Source organism: Morus notabilis, unplaced genomic scaffold (genome assembly GCF_000414095.1).
Source record: "Morus notabilis unplaced genomic scaffold, ASM41409v2 Scaffold406, whole genome shotgun sequence".
In the NCBI taxonomy this organism is placed as follows: domain Eukaryota; kingdom Viridiplantae; phylum Streptophyta; class Magnoliopsida; order Rosales; family Moraceae; genus Morus; species Morus notabilis.
The window spans coordinates 581,144-600,990 of NW_010364333.1; the positions used below are offsets into that span (position 1 = coordinate 581,144).

A 19,847-nucleotide genomic window follows, 5' to 3' on the forward strand; every position below is an offset into this window, starting at 1 on the left:
CAAAATAAAATCTTTTATTTTTAAAAAATTATTTTTCACCCCATCAATATTTATGAAAATGCATTTTGAGCCTTCTTTTTTGAAACATTGCATTTGACACTCAATTATTTAAAAGTACATTTTGCCCCCTATTTTTAGAAAACTACATTTTGATCCTTCAATTCATTTTTGATTAAAAATAATAATATTTTGATCCCTTAAAATTTAGAGATTATGTTTTTGTTCCATTTTAAAAAACTTTACGAAACCACTTGATGCCCTTTGCCTTATCTTTTGTCCCCTCCCTATGTTAGGTTGAGATCAATGTCAAAGTCGAGCTACTCCAAAGTTAATGCCTAAATCTTATTTTCTTTAAAGTTTAAATACATAATACAATGCGATGGTAAAACAAACATGGTATAGAATTTAATAATTTAATAAGATACGAAATAAACATCACACAATTCAAAAATTAAACAATAAAATATGATATGACACAATACAAAACAATATAATACGGTGCAAAAAAGTGTCCTAAGAGGTGAATTACAAAAGAACTAATACTCCTTTGTCATTCATTCTCTATTTTATTTTGGGTACTGAAACATGTTGAAGGATAAACAATGCTAAAACCACCATCAATGAGAAGATTATGCCCACTAACATGCCTTCCCTCATCACTCTCCAAATAAAGAGCTGCATTTGCAACATCTTCTGCCTTAAGAGTCACATGCTTAAGGTTTGAGTTCAAATTCGCCAAATTCTCGAGCCCATCATGGTCAAGCCGAGCAAAATTATTAGCCAGGGGCGTTGCTAACAAATATGGTGACAAGCAATTCACTCTGATTCTGAATTGTCCCAACTCAACCGCCGCGTATTTTGTTAGGCCTACTATTGCATGCTTTGAGCAAGTATATGCGTGTGTCTCTCCACCACCGATGTAGGAACATACGCTGCCAGTTGAGATGATGTTGCCGCTTCTCGCGGGGATCATCGCTTGTGCGGCATGCCGAGAAAAACTCCAGTCATGTTCACTCTAAGCACACGCTCAAACTCGGCCTTTTTGTTGTATTTGATCAGTACCATGTTCTTGTCAACTTTCCCCACATTGTTGAACATTATGTCAAGCTTTCTATAAGTTTTGATGGCTTCATCCATGAAATTTTTCACTTGGGATTTGTTGACGGTGAAAATTAGTCAACTCCAGATTAAATCTCTCCGAGAACGCTCGCGAATATCTCTCAAGAATTAATCAAAAAAATAATCACAAGAAAGCAAAGAAACACATAAGTTTATAGTGGTTCGGCATAAATTCTTTGCGTACGTTCACTTGTGGATGTACTAGTATTATCAAAATTACAATCTCTCTTGGAGTAGTAAAATAGTGCGTAAAAAACTAAATGAAGATTTCAGCCTCTATTTATAGGCCTTCGATCAAGTCTTAAATCATTATCTCTAATCTCACGAGGATAATTTCCCTTTTCTTAATTCTCGAGATTTGGCAGTTATATTTCCATATTTGAATGACCGATTTTGTGGAATTCTCCTTATCAGTTATCTGATTTCCAAATTTGAATCGGGACAGTCATTATAGTTTATCTCTTCTTGATTTGGCAGGATTTGATTTAAATCTGATCCTGCAGTTCTCTCGACGTTGTGGCTTGTAAGGCTTTGGTAGAGTTCTCGGCCCATACCTTTCTCCTTTAAGAGTTCTCCTTGGCCTAGGGACATTTATGAACCGCCAACTCTTGACATTAGTGATCAGTCCTTGGTTATGAAACTCTTGACGCATACCAATTGAAGGGGTGTAACAATTGCCCCGCAGCTTAGAATATCACGTCATGATGTTTCAACCTACGAAGCGTCGAGAGACATGCGTGGCAATTTCTTCGCTAGCAAGTTATGGCGGCTGCTTGTCGATACAGTACCATCATTACAGTAAGTTTCTCGGGTAGTGGAGCAGTCATGTTGATCGTGTCAACAGTTGCATCTCATGTCCCTTAATGACACGTGGCCGTCGAGGGATAACTAACAGCCATTGGATCAGATTTTATTTCTCCTGCACTTTTATGGACCGTCAGATTGCATCTTTTCAGATTCAATGTTGGATGGGCTCGTTTCAAATTCAATAGTCGAGATTCGGGATTCTTTGGGTTTCCCTGAGACTTCTGGTTTCCATTCTTATTATATATACCCCTTCTGAATGGCATTTGGACATTTATTCACCAAAAACTGCCCTTAAAATCTCTCTCATACCCTTTTATTCACTAGCTCCAGTCTTCGCGCGCCTTCACCGTCCTTCTTCTTCACTGTCCTCTTGCTTTCCCAGCGTACTCCTTTTGTGCATGTCGAGAGGTATCACCAAGGTAAGGTCCCCCGAATATCATTTTAGTCATACTAACTGGCTCTTGCAGATTATCTTGCCTCTGATTATCCCTACGGTCGTCATTTCACCGGTTGTTGTTGTTGTTTCAACGGTCGGCTCTGTACTCATTGAGTCTCCCTTCTCATATTAGTCTCTCGATTTCATCCTTTAAGTCAAAAGACTCGGCAGTTGTGTGTCTACTCTCACCGTGAAACCTGTAATATTCCTTGCGGGATCTGACTTGAGCGGTGGTGGTCGACGTAGGACTTGAAGATGACTTATCTCGTGGTAAACATCCTCGATTCTCATGGTCAAAGGAGTGTAGGTGTCATACATTTACGGCTTAAACCGCTTCGCGTCTCCCTAACTTGTGGGAGCATTATTGCTCTGATTATTAGTAGTCAGTGTATAATTGTACTTTTGCTCGGCTTACACCTGATGATTGCCTCGGCATTGTTTGCCCTTGTTTTGATTGCTTGGCTACCCAGCTTCTTCCTTGATAGGAGCCACCACTTTACTTTTCAAGGCCTTTTGACCTCTTTTGCATTGATGAATCCATGTGCTCTAGTGAGGAACTCTTAGTATGTCAGGGGCGGTCTCCGGTCCAAATTTGTGTTGTATGGGATGTCTTCGTCATACTTGCCAGGGCTCCTATTAGTGCTACTTCATCAGTGATCCTTTCGGTGGCAGCCACCTGCCCACCGACTCTTGTTATCCAATTTTTTAGGGACTCATTTGGCCCCTGATAAACCATTAAAAGGTTATGTTTAGGGGGAATGTACTTCTCGACACCTATGAACTGAGTCAGGAAGGCGTTCTTCAAGTTATCCCAGCTTGTTATGGAGTTAGGCTTCAAAGATCTAAACCATCTTCTGGCAGAATCAGAGAGGTGATTTCTGAATGCTCGACACATAACCTCCTTGAGATATCCGTGGAGGACCATATGCCCCGTATAGACTTCCAAATGGTTAGCTGGGTCACTCCTTCCATCATACAACGGGATGATAGGTGGTTTATACTTATCAAGCAACAGTACTCAGATAATGTTCTTCGTGAAGGGGTGGTCATGTGATGTGTACATCTTGGCGTCGACATTCACTGCCTCGGCCACCTTTCCAACAACTTGTTCAAAGTTGTTTAAGTAGCTCCTAATATACTTTTCTTGCTTGACCATCTTTTCAGCCAAAGCCCTATTCTCAGCCACGAGCTCTTCCTCTCTGGTCCGTTGTGACTCTCGCTCACGTCGAGCGTTCAATTGCTCTCTTAGGTCTCCACTGCGCACGGAAGAAGACTCTTCCATTCTCCTATAAGCAAGGGGATATTTCCATGTTATTCATCATTGGGGGTGCAGCTCTCTCTTTGGCTCTTCTCCTGGCTACCAATTGTATGCTCCCTATGGCCCTGTTTGACTTGGCTGGATGAGGGTTATTATTAGCCCCATTATCACCAACTCCCTCAGTGTCACCATGCTGGTCACTATTAATCTAGTTCCTAGTAGCGGCGTTTGTTAAGTTCATCGGTGCGTCTTCCAATGATGGCATTGAATTTTGCCTCTAATCATGTCCAGCGATGGCCGTGGCCATTCTCTCTACCGCTACAGTAAGGGTCTTGACTTTCTTCTAAAGTAGATCAATGCGATCCTGAGAATCCCCGTTGGCTATTGCATTTGCCCTATGATTGGGATGGTCTTCTAACCATGCTTGGTTGCCATTAGGTAGATTCGTCTGATTCCTCCCTTCAGTGGTAGGATTTTGGCCTTCCTAGCTTTTCTGATTAGCCGTCATATTACGAGTTCTTCTCGAAGGCATGTTCGCTGCTGTTGTTGGATTTAATTTCTAGGTTTGGGCCCTCCTTCTAGTGCCAATTGTTGACGGTGAAAATTTATCAACTCATGATTAAATCTCTCCTGAAACACTCGAGAATATCTCTCACGAATTAATCAAGAAAATATCACATCAAAGCAAAGAAACACAGAAGTTTATAGTGGTTCGGCAAAAACTCTTTGCCTACGTCCACTTATGGATGTACTAGTATTATCAAAATTACAATCTCTCTTAGAGTAGTAAAATAGTGCATAAAAAACTAAATGAAGAATTTAGCCTCTATTTATATGCCTTCCTCAAGTCTCGGATCATTATCTCTAATCTCCCAAGGATAATTTCCCTCTTCTTAATTCTCGGGATTTGGCAGTTGTATTTCCATATTTGAATGACCGATTTTGTGGAATTCTCCTTATCAATTATCTGATTTTCAAATTTGAATGCGGACAGTCATTGTAGTTTATCTCTTCCTGATTTGGCGGGATTTGATTTAAATCTGATCCTACAATTCTCTCGACGTCGTGTCCTGTAAGGCTTTAGTAGAGTTCTCGGCCCATACCCTTCTTCTCCAAGAGTTCTTCTCGGCCTAGGGACATTTCATGAACCGCCAACTTTCGACATTAGTGATCAGTCCTTGGCTACTAAACTCTCAACTTATACCAATTGAAGGGGTGGTCCGATTGCTCAACTATGGTGTAACAGGATTCATCCGTGACATCACAATGGATATATTTGGAATTTGTTTGGCCTATGGATACACATACCGAATTGCCAAGATCGTCTTGGATGTATGCTATGACCACTTTAGCTCCGTGATGGGCAAAGAGTTTGGCAGTGGATTCCCCAATTCCGCTTGCTCCTCCGGTTATCAAAGCCACCTTCCCCTCAAGCCTATTATATATCCAAATTAGTTATTAACAATGCACAAATATTTATATAAACTAAACATGTGTTTGGTTGGCAGTTTGAATCACTATTGAAACTACAACATTTTTCTCACAATCCAATATATCTACGTAAATGTATGAGGCCTAGATCATCAATCAAATTCTAGATCATTAATATTGTACATGTTTGAAATTAAACCTTTATATTATTATGCTAGCTAGCTAGGTGCAAGCTTGATCAAATACAGTATAGAATTTTTTTTTTTTTTTTTTTTTTGTTGAAGCTCATTAAAGAATTAGAGTTATAAAACTTGTTTTGCAATGTTAACTTAGATAATTGGTTAAAACGTGATAATTGGTTTGATCAAGCGGAAATTGATCTTGTTATGCAATACAAAAGCAAGTTTAGGTGGTCGAATCACGAATGGTTCAAGGATTATACAATGAATATTTCAGATCTGATGGCTTCTTTTATATTTATTAAATTGGGAGCTCTCTGATGTTTTTTTTTTTTTTCCGCATGTACCTCTTTGTTTCTTATTTTTACTTTTTTTTTTCTTCTAGAGTTTGGTTCACGAATGTTGAACGAACTTTTAATCCACCAATTTGGACATTATAGCCCCATAAGGAATGAAAAGTGCTTTAATATTATATTTTTTATTACATAGGAACTAGTTTTTAATCGTCAAAATAGAAGGTTTTTTTTTCTTTTTTCTTTTTTCAAGCTGATTCTATAAACGTGACAACTTATATTTGCCATGTCGCTCAATCAAGCACTTGAAATATGCAGAATTTTATGAGAAGAAAAATGATTTCAAGCTCTATTAATTTGGGAAGGGCAGTGAAATTTGATTGATTAGTTTTTACTAGAAATTGGCTAAAAGCCAAAAAATTCAGGTTTGATGCAAGAATATTATAACTAGTTGAGGCCGAGAGAAGCCAGAAAACAACCAAATCCATGGCCAAAGGGGGAAAAACCGTCATTATAGGAGAGAAAACAGTTCTTATTTTTCAATGTGGCAATATTTGGAAGTCCTCGTTACAATAGCTAACAAGGGTACTTAATATTTATAGCTCATTTATAAAACAATAACATGATAATCGCTATCGTCATACGACTCACTAAACAACTAACCACAAACAAATAACAATAAGCAAAACTAAATTGACAAGCTAAGAAAAATGACAATGCAAATATAAAAAGGACTTAATAACTAATTAATCTTCCACATCTGGTATAGGGAGTGTTACACCAAGGTCAAGGAATCGACCACTCTATCGAACGACAGGCGCTGAGCACTCCCCACCAAGAATCGGTCGCTGGTGTCGAGGGAGCAGACTGTAGCTGAAGTGGCCTTTACGTCAAGAGACCATATGCGGCGAGATGCGTCGACCACCATGACTCGACTCCTAGAGGCCACTGCGTCGAGACAGCATGTCTAGTCAAATCCATCAACGGTCTTATCAACTCGGGGAAGGACATATTGATCCAACTGCTACTGCAGGAGTCATAAAATCAGGCGGCAGATGAGAGGGATCAGCTGCATTTCCTGAGGTTGTCATCATGAAAACTCACCTACCCACCCGAAAATCGAGGGACGGAAGATGGCTTCCTCCTTGGGAACGGAGAAGGGATAATCACATGTAAAGGCCTATAAATAGAGCCAAGAAAACCGAGAGAAGGGTTACGCACTATTTCATTACTCCAAGAGGGTTTGTAATTTGAGAAGATATTAGTGCATTCACAAGTGGATTAGGCAAAGAGTTCTTGTTGAACCACTATAAATCTCTGTCTCATTTACATTATTTCTCAACTTTAATCCTTAGTTAAATCGCGAGTGTTATTGAGAGTGTCTTTGGAGAGTAAGTAACGCGTTGTCAGAAAAACACCATCAACAATTGGCGCTAGAAAGAGGGCGTGCTGAACCCAAAAATCAAATCCAGTGAGAAACAGCAACCATGGCTCCAAAGAACACTCGCAGCTCGATGGCTAATCAGAAAGATAAGGCTCCCGCCGCCGCAGGAACCTCAACGACTCCACCCTTGTCGTCTGCTAGGAATCCCCCAGACCGTATTGACCAGCTCCAGAAGCAAGTCGAAACACTGGTTGTAGCCGTGGAAAGGATGGCTACAGCCTTCGCTGGGCGGGATCAACGGTAAAACTCGATGCCCCCATTGGAGGACGCGCCGATGAACCCGGTGAACGCCGCCGTTGGGAACCAAGTGATTGGTGACTAACATGGTGACGCCGAGGGGGTCAGTGATAGTGGGGCCAACAGCTGCCGCCCAGCTAGGTTAAACAGGTATGTGGGAAGCCGGCAGCGGGCGGCCAAGAGAGGGCTGCGGCCCAAGCCGTGAATAATCAGGGCGCGCCTCAAGAGAGGGCTGCGACCCAAGCTGTGAATACCCAGGACGCGCCTCCTCAGCCCCGGGTCGACGCTAACAGGAGGAATGCCGTCCCCGTGGAATCCTCATCTGCTCGCGGAGGAGACCTCAAGGGAAAGTTAAATGCTCGGCGTGACCGAGACGCCCAGCGCGCCAGGGAGGGCGACCTAACGGCCGAGAATAAAGCCCTGGCTGAAAAGATGGCCAGGCTTGCAAAACAAATAGGGAGCCGATTAAACAACTTCGAACAAGTTGTGGGAAAGGTCGCCGAGGCGGTCAATGTCGACGCCAAGATGTACACATCCCACGATCACCCGTTCACAGAAAACATTATTCGGGTGCTGCTGCCAGATAAGTACAAACCACCCCCCATTCCGTTGTACGATGGAAGGAGTGACCCGGACGACCACCTAGAGGTCTACACAGGGCATATGGTCATGCATGGATACCCCGAGGAGGTCATGTGCCGAGCATTCAGGAACCACCTTTCTGATTCTGCCAGGAGATAGTTTAGATCCTTGAAACCGAACTCCATCACCAGTTGGGATGACTTGAAGAACGCCTTCCTTACTCAGTTTATAGGTATCAAAAAGTACATCCCTCCTAAACAAAACCTGTCGAGGGTGTACCAGGGGCCTAACGAGTCCCTGAAAGACTGGATAGCCCGGTTTAGGGAACAGGTCACCGCCACGGAGGGAATATCCGACGAGGTAGCCCTGATGGGGGCACTGTCGAGCATGAAGAAGGATATCCCCTACAACAAGGACCTCGACCGGAGACCGCCCCATACCAACCAGGAATTCCTGACAAGGGCACAGGGATTCATCAACGCCGAAGAGGCTAAAAAGGCCTTGAAGAGTAAGGCGGCAGCCCCTGTCAAGGAAGAGGTAGGGCAGGCGAACAATCAGAACAACGGTAAGAAGCGCCGAGGTCACCCTCAGGTGCAAGCCGAGTAGAGGTATAACCCCGCTCCAAGCAACAGGGGCGGCAATGCCTCAACGAGCCAGGGGGAAAATAAACGACCAAAGCTGCAAAGGTACGACGCATATACCCCCTTAACTATGGGGATCGAGGACGTCCATCACAAGATCAGTCACCTCCAGGTCCTGCGTCGACCACCGCCGCTGAAGTCCGACCCAGCGCGGAGAAACCAACACAAGTACTGTCGGTTTCACGGTGAGAGTGGGCACACTACGGCCGAATGCTATGATCTGAGGGACGAAGTCGAGAGATTGATCCGAGAAATGAGGCTCAGTGAGTACAGAGTCGACCGTCAGAACAACAACAATCGACGCAACAACGACCGACGGGAGGAGCAGAGGCACGACAATCCACCCGAACCCGTCGAAGTTATAAGAACGATATTTGGGGGACCGTACCTCGGCGGCACCTCTCATTGCGCACAAAAGGATTACGCGCGAGAGGCAAAGGAAAAGTTCAGCCGGAGGGTCATGAACGTCTCTGGACGCGAGGCCAAGACAGCGCGATAAGAGGAGGCCAAGATCACCTTCTCGGAGGCCGACGTGAATGGGGTGTACTTCTCCCAAAGTGACACTTTGGTCGTCGAGGCCATGATCGGTAACCACACGGTTTGCCGCATCCTAGTCGACAACGGCAGTTCGGTGGACATTTTGTACTCCGATTGCCTTGACAAGATGGGAATTCCCCGCGTAAGGCTGCAAAACAGTGCACAGCCCTTGTATGGCTTCACCGGGGATAGCGTCATCCCTGAAGGGGCGATAGAGCTTCCCATGACCATTGGAGACCGACCACACACCTCGACTGTCATGTCGAAGTTCTTGGTGGTGAAGGGAGGCGACCAATACAATGCGGTCATAAGGCACCCAACGCTGAGGGCACTGAAGGCGGCCACATCCATCTACCACCAAACCATGAAGATCCTGACTCCCACTAGGATTGGAAGGGTCCGCGAAAACCAGTATGAGTCGAGGCTTACGTATTCAGAGACGGTCTGCCACTATGTCGAGCCGACACAGGTACAAAGAGAATTGAGGATAGTGGAGACCAGAGTGGAAGGGTTCGACCTGGATCCGAGGCTCCCAGCGGAAAAGCCTGGAACGGGACCGGTCGAGGAATTGACCGAAGTCCCCATCAATGAGAGAGAGCCTTCAAGGAGGCTGAAGGTGGGCTCATGGCTAGAGGGGCAGGCCCGTGAAGGACTGGTTAAATTCCTCAGAAGCAACCTCGATGTGTTTGCTTGGACACACGAAGATATGGAAGGGATAAATTCTGATATAATGTGTCACAGGTTGAACATCGACGAGAAGTGCCCGCTTAAAAGACAAAAGCGTCGACCCATGAACGCGTAACGGTATGAGGACCTGTGGGCAGAAGTCGACAAGCTGATTAGGAACAACTTCATCCGAGAAGTTCTATACCCCGAATGGGTGTCAAATCCCATGTTGGCGCGGAAATCCAACGGGAATTGGTGAACATGCGTTGACTTCAGTGATCTGAACAAAGCATGTCCTAAGGACAGCTTCCCACAGCCAAGAATCGATCAGATGGTCGACGCCACAGCGGGACACGAACTACTAAGCTTCATGGATGCATACTCCGGTTACAACCAGATACCTATGCCCGACCGTGACGAAGAGCACACGGCGTTCGTCACCGACAGGGGTCTCTACTGTTACAAAGTCATGCCATTCGGTCTTAAAAACGCAGGAGCGACTTATCAATGCCTCGTCAATAAAATGTTCGCGGGACAATTAGGAAAATCAATGGAGGTATATGTGGACAATATGTTGATGAAGAGCAGGAAAGCCGAGGACCACGTCGAGGACCTCAGGAGAATGTTCGGCGTCCTCAGAACGTACAAAATGAAGCTAAATCCCCACAAGTGTGCGTTCGGCGTCGCGTCGGGAAAATTCTTGGGTTTCATAGTGAGTAGTCGAGGAAATGAGGCCAATCCGGGATAGATACAGGCCCTCCTCGACATGAAATCGCCAAGGAAGCCCAAGGAAGTCCAAAAGCTGACAGGCTGTATGGCCGCGCTTAACAGGTTTATTTCAAGTCTACGGATAAGTGCATGTCATTCTTCGACACCCTGAGAGGAAGCAAGCCATTCCAATGGACGGAGGAGTGCGAACAGGCGTTCCTGCAATTGAAGGAGAGGTGTTGAGCCTGTATATGGCGGTCTCAGAACACACCGTTAGCTCGGTGTTGATTCGCGAAGAGAATAAGGTGCAATTGCCAGTGTATTACACGAGCAAGCGCCTGCTCGACGTTGAGACGAGGTATCCCTATATGGAAAAGCTCACCCTCACGCTGGTTATGACAGCGAGAAAGTTGCACCACTACTTCCAGGCTCATAGTATTCAGGTCTCTACCAATCATCCTCTCAGGCAAGTGTTACAAAAGCCTGACGCTTCTGGCCGACTTCTAAAATGGTCCATAGAGCTCAGCCAATTTGATATTGATTACAAACCGCGGGCTGCCATTAAAGGCCAAGCCCTGGCAAACTTTGTGGCAGAATTCGCAGGGTTACCAGATGGAGCCGACGAGGCTAATGCACCACCACAATGGAAGCTTTACGTTGACGGGAGCTCCAATGACAACGGCAGTAGAGCAGGACTGGTATTGCACACACCTGAGGGACACAAGATCACTTCGGCCATCAAGTTTGAATTCCCCGCGTCCAATAATGAAGCCGAATACGAGGCGCTGCTGGCCGGACTCCGGTTGGCGAAGCACTTAAAAGTAGGGAGCTTAGATATCTTTAGTGATTCACAGCTGATTGTGAACCAAGTAAAGGGCTAGTACCAAACCCAGGATGAAAAAATGGCCGCCTATCTAAAAAAGGTTAAAGAGGCCCTGGGGAAGTTCATGGCCTATGATATACAGCAAGTGCCGAGAGCAGAGAATACCAATGCCAATGCTTTCGCCAGGTTGGCGATGTCGAAAGATGCCGAGCTCTTGAACTTAGTACCCGTAGAAGCCTTAAAAGCCCCGACCACAGAGAAGAGGCCTGAGGTCGTGCCAGTGGACCACCAGCCAAGGTCGAGGAATCGACCACTCTATCGAACGACAGGCGCCGAGCACTCCCTGCCAAGAATCGGTCACTGGCGTCGAGGGAGCAAACTGTAGCTGAAGTTGCCTTTACGTCGAAAGACCATATACGGCGAGATGCGTCGACCACCATGACTCGACTCCTGGAGGCCACTGCGTCGAGACAGTATGGCCAGTCAAATCCATCAATGGTCTTATCAACTCGGGGAAGGACGTATTGATCCAACTACTATTGCAGGAGTCAGGAAATCAGGCGGTAGATGAGAGGGATCAGCCGCATTTCTTAAAGTTGTCATCATGAAAACTCACCTACCCACCCGAAAATCGAGGGACGGAAGATGGCTTCCTCCTTAGGAACAGTGAAGGGATAATCACATGTAAAGGCCTATAAATAGAGCCAAGAAAACCAAGAGAATGGTTACGCACTATTTCATTACTCTAAGAGGGTTTGTAATATGAGAAGATATTAGTGTATTCACAAGTGGATTAGGCAAAGAGTTCTTGCCGAATCACTATAAATCTCTGTCTCATTTACATTATTTCTCAACTTTAATCCTTAGTTAAATCGCGAGTGTTATTGAGAATGTCTTTGGAGAGTAAGTAACGCGTTGTCGAAAAAACACCGTCAACAGGGAGCACTACTTTTTCTGGCAAAAAAAAGGGTAAAACTAAAAGGAACACATATTATATATGTGTATATATATACACATATATACGTACATATGTATAAGTCCAGCATGAGGGGCTATATATAATTGGTATTGCAGTAAAAAGGTCATCCTTTGGACGTAGGCGATGATACTGTGCATTGCAATGTCAATTCAACAAAATTAGCACTCATTTTCATGTTCAGAATCCATATAAACAATGATTGAAAAGCTTAAAAAATAAAAAATTTTCCTGCTAAAATAGTGGTGGAACTTTGGGCCGGCAGGCAGATCTGCTGCCCGAATTTTTCGGACTTGGCGGGCAGGCCCATCTGCCGGCCCAACCAAAGTGAAAATTCAGGCTTGGGCTCGGGCAGCCCAAATTTGGGCACCTTGCTGGAGCCCACCGCCGTGTAGGAGCCGTCAACCGCCGTTCGCCGGAGTTTTTTTTTCAATTTTTCCGGCCAAGCCCAATTTGCCCGAATGCCCGACCTACCCGACTGCCCGAAAATCATGAAAAAGGTCAAAAATACGACCGTTGCTGCCCGGCCCGAATTTTGCCCGAATACCCGAGATGCCCGAGCTGCCTAAACTGCCCGAAACCCATCTAACGGCTAGTTTTTTGCCCAAACTCGCCCTAACCCGAACCCGCCGAACCCTAAACTAGCCGTTGCACCCCGAATTTTTTGAAAAAAAATTAATTTTTTAACCCAAAAATTTCTCTATAAATACCCCTAATCCCCCACACATTTTTCTCACTCAAACTCTCTCAATCCCTCTCAATTTCTCTTAATCTTTCTCAATTTCTCTCAATTTCTCTCAATCTCTCTCAATCTCTCAAATCTCTATTACAATTTTTCCAAAAACTATCACATTATCCTAAAGTTCTCTCTCTCTCTCTCAAATCACTATTATTTTTTTTTATAATGGATCCTTTTAGTTATAGTGGTATTCCCGTTGATGCCCAACACAACGTAGAAGAAGGATAATTTCCCATTAATGAATTTGTTACACAAGAATCTACTAATCCGAGCCCTGGTGGATGTACTGGAGGTCGTGGTCACAATGGTGGTGGGCGTGGAGAAATGGTGAGTGCCAGTGCGACTGCGTCTGCAAGTGTTGCAACCTCTAGGAGGAAATGCAAGCGCACATTGACAGTTTGGGATCACTTCGACATAATTGAGGAGATCGACAATGAAGGTAACACTAAACATATAGCTCAGTGTAAATATTGTTTATCTAAATTACAAGGTGACACTATTCACGACACCACACACTTGAGAAGACACTCTGAAAAGTGTCTTCAAAAGCTTAGCCAATCCGGCGGATCCGAACTCTGCCAAACACAATTATCTTTTGATCGTGCAACCGGTGGTCTAACCACTTGGAAATACGATCCGCAAGTATATTGTATGGAAGTTGCACGAATGATAGCTGTTTTAGATCAACCACTTAGTTTTGTAGAGCATCCTAATTGGCAATGATATATTAAGGTTGTACATAATCCTAATGCACAGTTTACTTCAAAAACTACTCTTAGAAAATATTTATTAAAATTATTTAAAAAAGAAAAAGAAGCATTAATAAACCTTTTACACTTAACTAGCGGGTGCGTTGCATTAATAGCAGATATTTGGTCTGCCGTTGCCAATAAATATTATTTAGCTATAACCGGATATTACTTTAAAGGATTTGATTTAGATAAGAGAATATTAGGTTTTAAATGTGTTATAGGATCACATAGTGCGGATTTGATATATAATACCATTTTAAATGTAATTGATGAATTTAGATTAAGAGATAAAGTAATGGCTATAATATTAGATAATGCTAGTGCCAATACAAAAGCAATTGAGTTCTTTGAAAATGATTTAAGTTTATTCGGTGACGGTACTATTTTCCACCAACGTTGTGCATGTCACGTAATTAATTTAATTGTTAAATCCGGTTTAAAAGAAATGGGTAATCATATTAAAAGAATTAGAGATAGTCTTGCATGGATTCAAGGTAGTAACCAAAGACAAGAAGATTGGTTTAGGTTCTTACAAGCATTAAATATACCTCTTAGATCATTAGCGTTAGATATGCCTATAAGATGGAACTCAACTTACAAAATGCTTCAACAATGCATCCCCTATAAGGATGCTATAACAAACGATATGTGTGCAAAAGTAGGAGTAGGAGATATAGACGCATATGATTGATTTTTAGGTAGGTTTCATGAAGTGACTCTAAAACTTAGTGGAACATATTACCCAACATCACCTTTAGCTTAGGAGAACTTTGTTGTATGGTTTAGGTACTATTTTTTATCCTAAATTAAAATTAGAAGGTTTAGAAAGTGGTTTAGAAAACTTAAGTGAATTTTTAGGCATCAACTGTAAGGACCAATATCTAATAATAAAGGAAAAAATATATTCGATCTATAGTAAATATGAGATTAGGTTTAGAGTACCTCATAGAGTACAGGAACCGCAACAACAAGATGAAAACCCGCATTCATTCTTCAATGTTTTCGGGTTGAAGAAGAAGAAGAAGACAACTCAAACAGAAGCTGGGATGAATCTTCGTCAACAAGTGGCAGTGGCAGCGGCGGCGGCAACTTTAACAAGCTTATGGCGTACCTCAGTGAAGGCTTAGTAGTCCACGGTATGACAGAATCGTTTGACTTAGTTCAATGGTGGAGGGCACGGGCATTAACTTGGCTCGATTGGCAATGGATATATTTTCGATCCTAGTCTCCACTATTTCATCCGAACAAGCCTTCAGTACGACAGGAAGAATACGTGAGGAACGCCGGAATGCATTGCAAAGGGATATTCTTAAAGCCTTGGTTTGCATTAAGGATTGGGATCGGGCCGATCAACGTCTACAGGATACAATTTCGCCGACAAGTCGAGAATGGATTGATGAATTTAATCGATTAACATTTAATTTTGAAGACGATTCTTCAGCTTCAAATTAAATTGTAAATATGTATTTACTTTTGACATTGTATTTGTATTTGTATAACTTTGTAAGTTTGTAAAATTTGTAATTCGTCACAAAATGATTGCACTCTTTTTTTCTTACCAAGTTTTTATCCTAATTGGGTTTTTCTTAGTAATGTTTTTAACGAGACAATCATGAATTACAAATTTAATATACATCAATAATATACATGATTAATGTATTCAATTGTGTTAATAATGTCTATTGAATGTTGATTTTATTTTTTACATAATTTTAACACAAACTAACTTAATAATTATAAAAATTAAAAAATATTTAAAAAAACCCGGCCTATTCGAGCGGGCTTGGGAGGCCCGGCTAGGTCGGACAGCCAAATATAAGCCCGCGGCCCGTTCAAGGGTATTTTCAGGCTTGGGCGGGCGGCCTAAATTTTTTGGGCAGGTCAGGCTCGGGCAAAACCTCGGTATTTTTGGACGATCGTGGGCGACCCGTCCAAAATTTCAGCACTATGCTGAATACCTCTTACAGAAAGGTTAAACTGTCAAACTAGAATTTTATATGGTTTTTGCCGGCTACTATATGAGAAATATGTTAGATTGACTATCCAACAAAGTGAAATTAATAAAATGACCTTCTTCATTTTTTATGAAGAACGACCACATAATCATTCTTTATAAAAAATGATCATTTTACAAATAAAAATTTTTAAAAAATTATTTTATTAATAAAACTTTTCTATTGAGTTATTTTTACAAAGACCTCTTTCTATATCCTAACGAACAATATATATAAATATATAAATATATATATATAGAGAGAGAGAGAGTCTGAGCGGTAGCTACATAAAGGAATTAAAGGTGAGTTTGTTTAATGAATTAGACACACGTGTTCACTATTTGTTGAATCAGAGAGGTACTGTTTTTTTGTGTTTCTTACAGCTGCAAACGATTTTCAGCAAGGTGTCAGGTGAGATATTTGTATAATATTCAGTAGAGGGGTAATAAAGTAATAAACCATGTTTATAATAATGGGTCTGTGTACGAATACCAAAGGAAATACGTTACTCCAGTGATAATGTATAGTTACTTTCTAAAACATGTATCATTTTCCGGAAATAAGTGAATCTGTGTGTATATTGCTCGAAATGTACTCGTGCTCACAGGGAAATTTATTGTCGTTTGGTTGTATTTTCATAGTGAATAAAAGTTGTAACGTAATTTTCAAATGCATGCCATATAAACATCAGATTTAGATAGTATTTGCTATTTTCAATAAGCATTAGAAGGGAGCACAAGACAATAGGATGGTTGAGAATCACTAAAAGAAAAATATAGCATATTATAAGATGTTTATGAAAGCATGTAGTGATTAATTTTAGAAACTCCATACAATGCAGACAACATAGCAAGTCCAAATAACGTAACTACCTGAAGAACGAGATATACAATAACTATTCATAACTCGTCGAGTTTTGCATGTCATTGACCATGCTAAACGTTGCCCATCTGCACAGTGATGGTGGATCCGCCGCCGCCGCCGCCTACGCCGAAGTCTGAGTCTGTGTTATTTAAAATATTGTGCAAAAATGATGTTATTTTTGTTTTTTTTTATTATTATTTTAACTTTGTGATGTCAATTTCTATATTTCAATCAAAATGGGTCGTTTGACTTTCATACAGCTCTAATCATTGTCACTATGTTCTATGGTTTAAAAATGTTGCAGTTACGTGTCATATCATTCGTGAATCATATTTGGTCTAGATTATTGCATTTACTATGTATTCGTCATATATGATTAGGATCAGACGAGAAAGTTATTTGTATTGTAAAAAATTTTTGATGGAATATATTAATGTAATATCTCATATATTAAGGAAGATGAATTTTGACTATGTGGTAAAGTAACTACAAGTTCACAAAATATCTTTCGTTCTAAAAAAAAAAAAATATATATATATATATATACTGTAGTAGTTCTTTATTCTTTTTACAAAAATTTGTAAAACAACAAATACCTTAATCCCCTATTTATTCTAGGGATGGCAATGATACACTATTCGAACTTTATTCATAACTGAATTTTTTTCTTTTGCTGGACTTTTCAATTGAATCCGATTTTTTTTTTTTTTTTGCCGGACTTTTCACCTAAATCCAAATTTTTATTGCCGGAAATAAATGCCCCAGCCCCTCCCTGAGTAGTAGATGAGAACGATGCCAAAACTGTTTGTCGTCCTACTTTATCATTTTAATCATTTATTATTATTTTCCTATCATTTTTTATTTTAACCATTTATTATTGTTTTCTTATCATTTTTATTTCCATTTATTACTAGACCCTACATTTTTTAACAATACTTTTTATAAAAATAGTAGAAAATAAGTCAATATGAAAAAGTTAAGAAAATATATAGGTCAATTTTTAGTTATAAAAATTAATAGGTCATAACTTATCAAGTTATGGTTCATAACCAGATAAGTTATAGACAAACTTGTCAAGTTATTGTTCATAACCAGACAAGTTATGGATAAAAAACGTGAATTATGGACAATAACTTGTCAAGTTATGGTTCATAACCGGACAAGTTATAGACAAAAACAATAATTTAACTTATTTATTAACTTATGTAAACTATTGGCCTATTAATTTTAATTCATCTCAAGTCTTAACATATTTTCTTCTTTCTCTCTACTTTTTAATAGCCTCAGCCCATCTAGAAAATACGATATTTCGTAGCATGCCCTTACAAAAATCTGGCCCTTCAATTCTAATCCAACGGCCATAACAACTGCCTGACTGATCAGGAAATGTTCTTTTTGGGATAACATATGTCAAAAAATGTTCAAATTAATGTAAGATCTACAGTAGAGAGTGTGGTCAAGTACTCAACAACATAGTGTTGTTGGGATACGTTTGTGACACCAATGAAATTGGTGCCAAAGTAGATTGAGAGAATAAAGGAAATTATAGAACCCAAAAAACGACAATATAAGGGTTAAAGTAGTACCATGAAACCATTGCAAGTAAAATGTAGTAACAAGTTTAGAATGCTGTAAAATCGTTGAAATGCCAAAATCCAAATCACTTGTAACATTTAAAGATTAGTGAATATAGCAATATGGATGAGCATGTTACATTAGTTAATGATATGTAACGATAGGCTACCAAGTTTGCAACACGGGGCAATACGTTGAAGGCCAATCGAAAACCTTGGCATTGGTCGGATAATGATATCATACGACCTTTATACAGATAAAACGACCTTGTTTTTTTTTTTGACAACTTAAGTCACAACTCAAATTTTATTGTTACAATATTCTCTCTCACAACAATTTAGTATTTTCTCTCACAACAACTTAAATTTCATTTTTTTATTACAGTGTTTTTATCTCACAAGCACAACTCAAATTCTTTACTTGAGTTGTGAAATAAACACCCCTTACAGATTCCTTGTAGCCATTTTAGCGGAAAAATTAAGAAGTGATAAACAACTAGAAAATGTGTTTGCTAGCTAAGTGCAAAAAGGATTCATGCATTGAAGGAAATAATGTCTGAAAAAGACAATTGTATGGATGTAGCGGTGTGAAGCGGTAATGGCTAAAGAATTATTACATGAAAAGAGAAGATTTCATTGGAAGTATGTTGTATAATAATAGGGGTGCATGATGCCTCAAAGGTTTAATGCACGCAAAATGAAAAATCATACATGATTTGAAAACAAGTGCATATTACAACATCGGTTAAGTAAATATATAGATCACAAAAACCCCTAGAGACATACTGTTGAACAAGAGTTTACACTTTCATATAGGGGGGTAAGAAATGAGCCCGAACCCGAATAATTCGCCGGCCCGACCTGACCCGAAAGCGTAGGTTTTTTTTTTTTTAATTTGGTTTCAAATAGTCCCAACCCGCACTGTGCAGGTTGGGGGGCGGGGCAGGCATTTTGAACCCACTTTGCCCCCGACCCAACCGGATTTAGGTGTGTAACCCTAAATCCCTAAATCTATTTTGCTGGACTATCTCTATATTGATTGTTTATTTGACGTGTTGTTAATTTTATTTCTGGACTTTATTGACTGTTAAAAAGTATGTTTGATGTTATGCTAATGCTTATGGACTGTTTATGAATTTTATGCTTTTAGACTGTTAAAAGAGGTATGAAGTCATAGATTAAAATTAGTTTTCACCAACCCGAGCCTACCCGAGGTCACCCGAAAGGTTGCGGGTTTGTGGGCTTAAGAGAGTGTTGCGGCCCAAAGTTTTCTCAACCCGCACTGAGCGGGTCGGCTCAATTTTTCAGCTCAACCTAGCCCTACCCAGCCGAATTACACCCCTACTTTCATATCCTTCAAAGCAAGGAAGAGCCAACGACGAGTAAGCTCTACGCGTTCTTCTTTGCCTTCTGTTTGAAATGGAATCCAGTTTTTTAGTTTCTAATTAATGTCTGAAACCTATTCACCTAACCTATAGCTCTAAGCCCTTTTTATCTTTCATAGCCTGCCCCTCATCACTTTTGACCCTTAATAAAAAAAAACATATGTCTTATTTTGTATTTAGTATGAAGATTCTTGTCATGATTTAAATCATGGTTCATAACTCGTTATAGTATTTTCTCTCACAAAAAATGTACGTAAACCGATAATATTTCTGAATCTGTAAACCAAATGTCATTTTAATGTCTTCTGCCGAATCAGTCAGGCAAATAGTGTGTGTCGAACGGAAGACATTTCCTATATATGTATATACGTTTTTATATTTCCCTAATCCATCGTAACAAAC

At 40.9% G+C, this 19,847-nt stretch overlaps 1 pseudogene; it reads right to left on the reverse strand.

Moving 5' to 3' along the window:
- Positions 1 to 566: 566 nt before the first annotated feature.
- On the reverse strand, positions 567 to 9,009 carry LOC21401826 (annotated as a pseudogene).
- Positions 9,010 to 19,847: the final 10,838 nt, after the last annotated feature.